This window comes from Diabrotica undecimpunctata, chromosome 2 (genome assembly GCF_040954645.1).
Source record: "Diabrotica undecimpunctata isolate CICGRU chromosome 2, icDiaUnde3, whole genome shotgun sequence".
Classification (NCBI taxonomy): Eukaryota; Metazoa; Arthropoda; class Insecta; order Coleoptera; family Chrysomelidae; genus Diabrotica; species Diabrotica undecimpunctata.
In genome coordinates, this window is record NC_092804.1 from 67266182 (window position 1) to 67274018 (window position 7837).

At 29.4% G+C, this 7837-nt stretch overlaps 1 long non-coding RNA gene across 1 annotated transcript; it reads right to left on the reverse strand.

Annotated features, from left to right (window-relative positions):
* Positions 1-5804: 5804 nt before the first annotated feature.
* On the reverse strand, positions 5805-6925 carry LOC140433331 (uncharacterized). Its single transcript, XR_011949925.1, has 3 exons — positions 6668-6925; positions 6229-6409; positions 5805-5902 (listed from the first exon to the last, which is right to left on the reverse strand). It is a non-coding gene; the product is annotated as an uncharacterized lncRNA (long non-coding RNA).
* Between the last annotated feature and the right edge of the window lie 912 nt (positions 6926-7837).

The following is a 7837-nucleotide window of genomic DNA, read 5'->3' on the forward strand; positions in this document are numbered from 1 at the left end:
AAATCAGGGGATCTTGAAGGCCACGAAATAGGAACTGCACGTCCTATCCACCTGTTGCCATAAACATTATTGAGATGTTGTCTCACTGCCAGTAAAAAGTGTGGGGGTGCCCCATCATGCTGAAAATACATCCCTCGGATAGCAACGTTCGCGTTGGCAAGCAAATTTGGCAAAATATTTTGTAGAAAGTTCAAATAGACCTACCCTGTTAAAGGACCATCAAAAAAGTGAGGACCTACTAATTGGTTATTTATGACACCAATCCACACGTTAACCGAAAACCTTAACTGAGAACGACGTTCTCGATTGCATGGGGATTTTCTTCTGCCCACACATGTGAATTTCGTGAATTATTTATTCCGTCTCTGGTAAATTGGGCTTCATCTGTAAATAGTGTCCTGTATAGCGTTGGTCGATTATTGTTAATCCATCTACAAAATTCCAACCTATCGATCTCATCTCCAGCATGTAGTCGCTGAACCATTTGAATGTGATATGGGTATAGATTATTTTTTTGTAAGACTCTACTTACTTTTGATTGAGTAACATTGAGTTCTTGACTTACTTGTCTAGTACTTATTGTAGGGTTCATAGTAACGGCGTCCATAATGTCATCTTCCTGCGCTTCATCTACATGTCGCTCTGTTGTTCCACTAAGAAAAGTGCCATTTTCTCGCAAATAATTAAAAACTGACCCAAATGTTGGATGACTGTGAGTTCGACGATTAGGAAATCTCCTGCGATATTCTCTACTAGCAGCCCTACCATTCCCATTACAGAATCCATAAACAAATATTATGTCTGCATATTCTGTGGTCGAAAACTGATGTGGCATTTTGAACGAAAGTAACAAAAGCTCTACCAAAACGTACTTAACGTAGATATGACAGAAGAAATATGTATTCTTGTACACATAAATAACAATTGATAATGACAATAATGACAATGGGTATAAAACATCGAGTTAGAATCTATGGAGAAGCTATGAGCATATGTATGTACTAAAAACGGCGTAGGTAGGCGTGGCTAACTGTGAAACCAATATGGCGGTGGGATCAGGGATGGACTCAATAATATTAAAACTACTAGAAAAATATGACTAGTTATTTAGAAGGTTTAATCATAATCTAAAAAAGTGCAATACATTTTTAATAAACTATGATTTATTTATCCCGCGGTAAACACTAAAAACACGACATATTATACATAAAGATAAATTAATAATCAAATAACAAGTTGTATCTGAAAGAGATAATAATATAAATAATATTTTAAAGGGTAAAATAAATATACGGTATGAAATAAAAGAACGTTCGTTTTACAAGTTATATATTTGATAACTACAAATTAACTGACACTTAAAAATTTAGTTCAATTAACAAATTTAAAAAAGTTATTATTAAAAAAACAAAATTGAACATCTACCAATATCACAATGGAAATACTGTGTAGAAATACAAATAATTATGTTACAGTAGTTAATAAGAAATTTTAAGATATTTAGGATGAAGATATTTGAGTATTCTCAAGAATAGCACGAAAAAAATTTCTGGGAATTTGATTCTGTTTAGGTTTAATTAAAAATGATTTTGAAATTTAACTAAAATGAATAATTCTAAAACCTTGAGAATACTTAATATAGGTGCAGTGATCACTTCCCTGTTAAATGACAGTTTTTTAAGTACAATTAGTAATAAATAAGACAAATAGTAAATATTATTAACAAATATTCTTCGGCTATTTATCACCGTAATTATATTATCAATTGTCTATCGTCAAAGGAAAAAATTTACTATTATAAGACAATAAATCACCAGACAAAAGAGGGTAGTATCTCTGATCATAAAACTTTCAGTTTTTGGTTGATTTGAGATGAAACCGCAAACGTGTACTTATACAGATACACAAGATAAGTGTACTTATACAGACTTTTTTATACAGATACAGAAGGCACGTGGTGGCTGGAGGTAGATATTGTCTCGGTATTGCAAATAGGGCGCCTATAGGTGGCCGGTATACAATGGATTAACCACTGCAGCAATTAAACGGTGGCCTACGGTACTCGTTAGCTTCAGGTAAAGATTTTGTGATTGCAGAAACAAACGGGAAGACAACAATAGGACGTTGTAGTAGCAGAAAGAGGACAGCAAGGCAAATATAGTTGACATCAAAGTCTATAATTAATAAGACATCATCGAAGTTGGTGGAACTTGCCTATAATAAATGACTTACCGGTTAAGTTCAACTAACTCATTCAGATACTGGTACACAAATGACGATACTTTCTGAATAGGGCTTAGATTTTCGTTCAGAAGGGGAAGTTTCGGATGGATGCAAAAATAGCCCTAAACATGTATTAAAAACAAGGAACCATTTCGAGTCAACTTTCTATTTTTTTTAGACATGGAGAGAAAGTTACACTCTATATGACGTGAAAGGGATTTAGAAAATGCGTGTTTCTTCAATTTACAAAAGGCAAAAGCGAGGCCCAATTCAATAATTAAGAAATCGATGCGAGAAGCAACATTAGGATTTGTTAGCCATGGGCATAGCAAAAAAAAAGGGAACAGTAGGCGGTACTATAGACTAGCGCTGAGTTTCATAATTTTTTTATTGTATTTTTAAAATTTAAATATTATATTTAAAATTAAATAAAGTAATTTTAATATTTATTTATTTTTTATATTTTAAACAAATTCTATAAATTATTGCTTACTCCTAACGCCGCCTGTTAACGTATTAACAAAGCATAGAAGCATATGTTGTTTACTTATTGCAAATTCAGACTAGATAATAATAATATTAAAATATAAATAAATATCCTTTGATAGTAAATTTAATTATTATATAAACTAAATGTGTGTACAAAAATTAATTGTATTTATACGAAACTATTTTAAAACGAGAACTATTATAAAAATTTTAACATATGATTCAATGTTGTTATTGTCCGGATGACAACAATGATTTTATCGACAGATATCCTTTTAACTTTTTACTTTGCATTTAATGTAATACTTTAATTTTCAATAAATGTATATTTTGTTACTTATGTTTCATGCACTTTTTAATTTAGCCCTGCTTAGAGTAAATATATGACTGGAAACGAATTGATCGAGAGTAGTGAATCGATGTCAGGAACCGCTATTTTATGACCCGTGACGGAATAATTTTGTGGCGCTAGTTCTGTGAAGCTCGTCTCAGCATTTTACTGTCTACTTTATAAAAAAAGTAATACAATGCAAGTATAGAAGCTTCGCTTTAAAAATTGCTTGAAAAATAACTTACAAAATGAAGACATTAAATTAAAAGTGAATTCTGTGAAGTGAAGTGAATGAAAAGAATATCTGACAATAAAAGATTTGATTCATAATGATTTTCAAAATTTAAAAGTTATAAATTAATATCATTCAAATAATAACAATATTAAACCATCTGTAAAATCTGAAAATTGTAAGATACTTGTAACATGCTTCAAAATGAGAAATAAAATATAAAATAAATATTATTTAGTAAAAAGAACAAATATTTAGTATGCATATGACATCAGAGTACAACTCTATTTACAAAATATTTTACTGGCCCTTAAATAGGACAATTTTATTACTCTGATGTCTTATACTTTCAACATTTGATCTTTTATTTTTAATTAGGTAATAAAGGCGTACATTTATATATTTTTCTGCTACCGCTTTTATTAATAATGCTCTGTGATTATCTAATCCTGACTGATCAAACGTATGCTTGATTAAATTTATAAATACATTACTATTTACAAATTGTTTAACCACATTAATAGCAATTGCTTCAGTTGATATAAGTTTAAAATTTGAATCTATTATTTTATTTTTTATAATTTTTTCAGATTTTAAACAAATATCGAATACATCTGTTGAAGGATATTGTAAACCACCTTTATTTTTTTTATTTATGAAAGAAAAAAAGTATAGATCTTTTGTTGAACTAATTAATGCATTAGAGCATTCAGTACAAACTATTTTCGTTTTTAACGAGTGAACAACATGACCTGCTATATAGGCAACTACATACTTTGCATATTCACTCAGAGTATCTGGCAAGTAATCATGATCCATCATAACATCTACTTCAATAAAAGTTGAATCTTGCGATAAGATTCTAAAATCTCTTGAAGATTTATTTATTTGCAAGATGGGATCACATTTTAGTATGGACACTTTTTCTAATGGTATGCAGTTGCCTCTAAAACTTTCACTCAGTTCAACGTGAACTAATAATTTTTTATAAGCTGAAATGAACTGACGAGTTGTTGGGTTATTATTATAGCCCCCTTGTGATCTAATACATCCAAAAAATAGTTCAATATGATCTTGGGAGAACTTATATAATGGTAAAAAAGTTAATATGCCAGAAATTACTAATGATTTATATAAAAGATCTAAACTTTTTATGCAAACTTTAAGACCTAAAAACCCTGTGTGACGAACACTGTCTAACAAAAGAGTACCACCAACATTAGTTTTTAATGCACTAAGGTATTTATCAGTGGACTGTAGAAAACTGCTTATTTCTGAATAATTTTGAATAGATATGGGTTTTTATAGCTAAACTGTAACAAATTTCTAGAATTAAGGACATCAAATAAATTGTTCATTATCATAACAAATCTAGCTGTGGCTTCAACTCCCTTGAATTGCTGTAACTGCAGTTCCTCTGAACAAAAGATTAAAGCAGATGCAACACTTTCGCTAAATACCTGGGTAGCAAGACGAATTTTCATTTTTTGTTTATAAAAAGCTATATGCTGAGATCTTAATTTATTAGCAAGATGAAATGATTCTTTTTCTTGGAAATTGTTAAGCTCTTTCAGGTAGTTCCACAATATAACTTCATTGTTATCATCGAACATGATACCCTTCTCTCCTAAGGTATTACGAACCAATTTTAACATATGGCAAGGATCCAAAAACAGTACAACATCGTCACCACTTGAAGGATGCTTAAAGCTTGTTTTTAAATTGTTATGATCTAGATTACAGCCAAGACGAGCTGCCATTGTTAAATTGACTGGGGGGCCATCACAAGTAATACTCACTACTTTTATGCCAATGTTATGGCATTTCTGTAAGCACTGTTGAACTAAACCTTTTTTTTGCTCTCCTGTAATTCCTGCTATTAGAAAATATCCAACTGGAATCTTGAAATGGTCATTGATACAGTTCAGCAAGAAAACAAAGGCGCTATTTGCAAGAGTGGCATCTTGAGATCCCGTTCCCATATCAACATAACCATAACATTTATCTTTTTCTGCAACCCATTCCTCATGTTGTCGGATACACATTTCATCTATAATTAAACTATATAATTTACCAGTATCTATAGATGATTTTGTTTCTAAAACTCTAAAAGATTCTGCAGTAAAGCCAGGTTCACCATCAATACTTTGATACCACCTGCTCAATGTTCTTGGGTGAGGCAAGCAAGTTTGAAAAACTCTTCTTACAAAATTATAAGCAGCAGGTGAATAATAATGTAGGGTCAAAGCAAAGACTTTAAGTTGCTCTGAATATTGTCGAGGTAGTGATTGATTTTTAATTTTTTTATATTGCCTTAAAAACATTTCTTCTGGTCCACCTATTTTTGAAAGAATATCGAGAACTGCTTCCTCTAAATAATTATGTTTCTTAAGATCTGAAACAATATTCTTCATGATTGCAAGTTTTTTTTCTCTTCGAATTAGTTTTTTTGATATTAAGGACAATTTTCTTCTTCTTTCGCTACTTATTAATTGGCTGCGTTTTAATTGTTCAATTAACTTTCGTTTTCTTGGTGTAACATCAACAGAATTATTCATATGTGAATTGGATTCTGTAGATTTAGTTGGTGTACTGGGCATTTCTTCATATGGAAGTTCAAGTTGGTTCTGAAAATAAAACATGTTGTAAAAAGAAGCAAACATGTTATTAGGTATAAATTCATATAAAATCTACAATGAAAATATTGAAGATGTTTACTTGAAAAGTACTAAAAGTGAAACTAATTTTATTCCAAATAACTCCAAATAACCAAATAATTTTCATAATTATTTTATGTATCTTCGATTTTTTACTTTACTGTAAATAAGTATTTACGTAGAAGTATTAAAATAACTTTAATTAATAACTATTATTAATTAAAATTAATTTTAATTAATAAGAGTTATTATTAAACCTAATTAATAACTATTATTAACTAGGTGTAGCATATTACCTGTGTGATATAAGCTATTGGAACAGCAGTGTCTTTCAAACGAATAGAAGAAAGTGAAGTTCTATCAATATCTTTTTCTAAAAAATGTTTTGAACATAAAGCACTATATTTAGTTGGTTTCCATATTCCTCTATTAACAAATTTGATCCATATGTCTCGTCTTTCAGGATCTTTTGGAAACCTAAAAATACAATTATATGCATTACTAAGTATTAATTTTTATTTTAAATAAAAAACATAATTATTGAACTAAAAAAATATTATAAAAAGCTTACAAATTGTTTATTAGTATCTTTATATTCTGTGTATTCATTACTTATATTTTATTGGAAGTGGATGTTTTAATTGCTAAGTTACTGTTAGATTTTTTATGAATACTATTAATAATTTATTCTCTGAAGTACGGGCCATTACTTTGTTTACATGTTTGTATACTAACCTGTGGAACGATATTCCTGAAGATTTTTTATTAATACCGCTTCTGCTACTGCAACTACGTTGAGAACAAGAAACTATTATTATGCACTATCACAATATACTATTACAGTTTCTATAAAAGAATTATAAAACTAAAAATATTCGAAAAACAACCAACGTAAATAAACATATACGATCTGTCAAAAGTGGCAACACAATATGGCCGAAGTGAGGTCGTTTTTAGTCACGTGATGCCCTCTCTATAGATTCTAACTCGATGGTATAATATATCAAGAAACGTCAAACGGTCAACGCCAACCTTTATTTTAAACTTTTTTAGATTTATTTTTATTTAGTACAGTTGATGCAATGTATTATTATTTGACATAAAATTTTAATCATTTACAATCAACAAAAACTAACACATACAAGAGGTTTGACTTTTTAATCAATTTAATTTATTATTTATCGAAAATAATGCCCCAATGCGATCTATGAGTAAAAATTTAAAATTGAAAAACAATTGATTCTATCATAGAGATAATACAAAGTGACAGTAAAGATGTTAATTTTCTACGTATTAGATTATGTTGTAAGAACTCATTTTAATTAAAATGTTTAAAATTTATAACATTTGTTTAAATTAATACCTTATAATTTGATACTTCATTATGGTTGTTCTATTTTTGGTAAGATTTGATAGATCACTAAAAATTTAATAAAAGTGCGACAACATTGTCGCATATGTCGTTTTCATTGGCTATTTATGTAGTTTGAAAATCACTTATTGCATTTAAAAAAAAATTATACAGGGTGTAATATTTAATACGAATCCCTAAATTAATTTTTCCAAAGCCAGTCCTGGAATTTTTTAGTTTAGCTAATACCAGTCGAATGCTTGATAGTAGTGTACTGTATTATGCAAAAATTAAAAAAAATCAAATGAGCCGTATAAACACTACAGTAAAATGAAATAAATGGTCAATTACACAAATCACCCTGTTAATTAATAAAGAAGAGGAGTTGACATTTTTTAGTGGCCACATGATATGCTCCCTGAGGGACTCTACATATGGTAGAAGTATGTAAAGTTCCTCATGACTCACCCTGTATATATATATATATATATATATATATATATATATATATATCTCACTCTTAATTATGTAATTAAATTCTTTATGTGACAGTT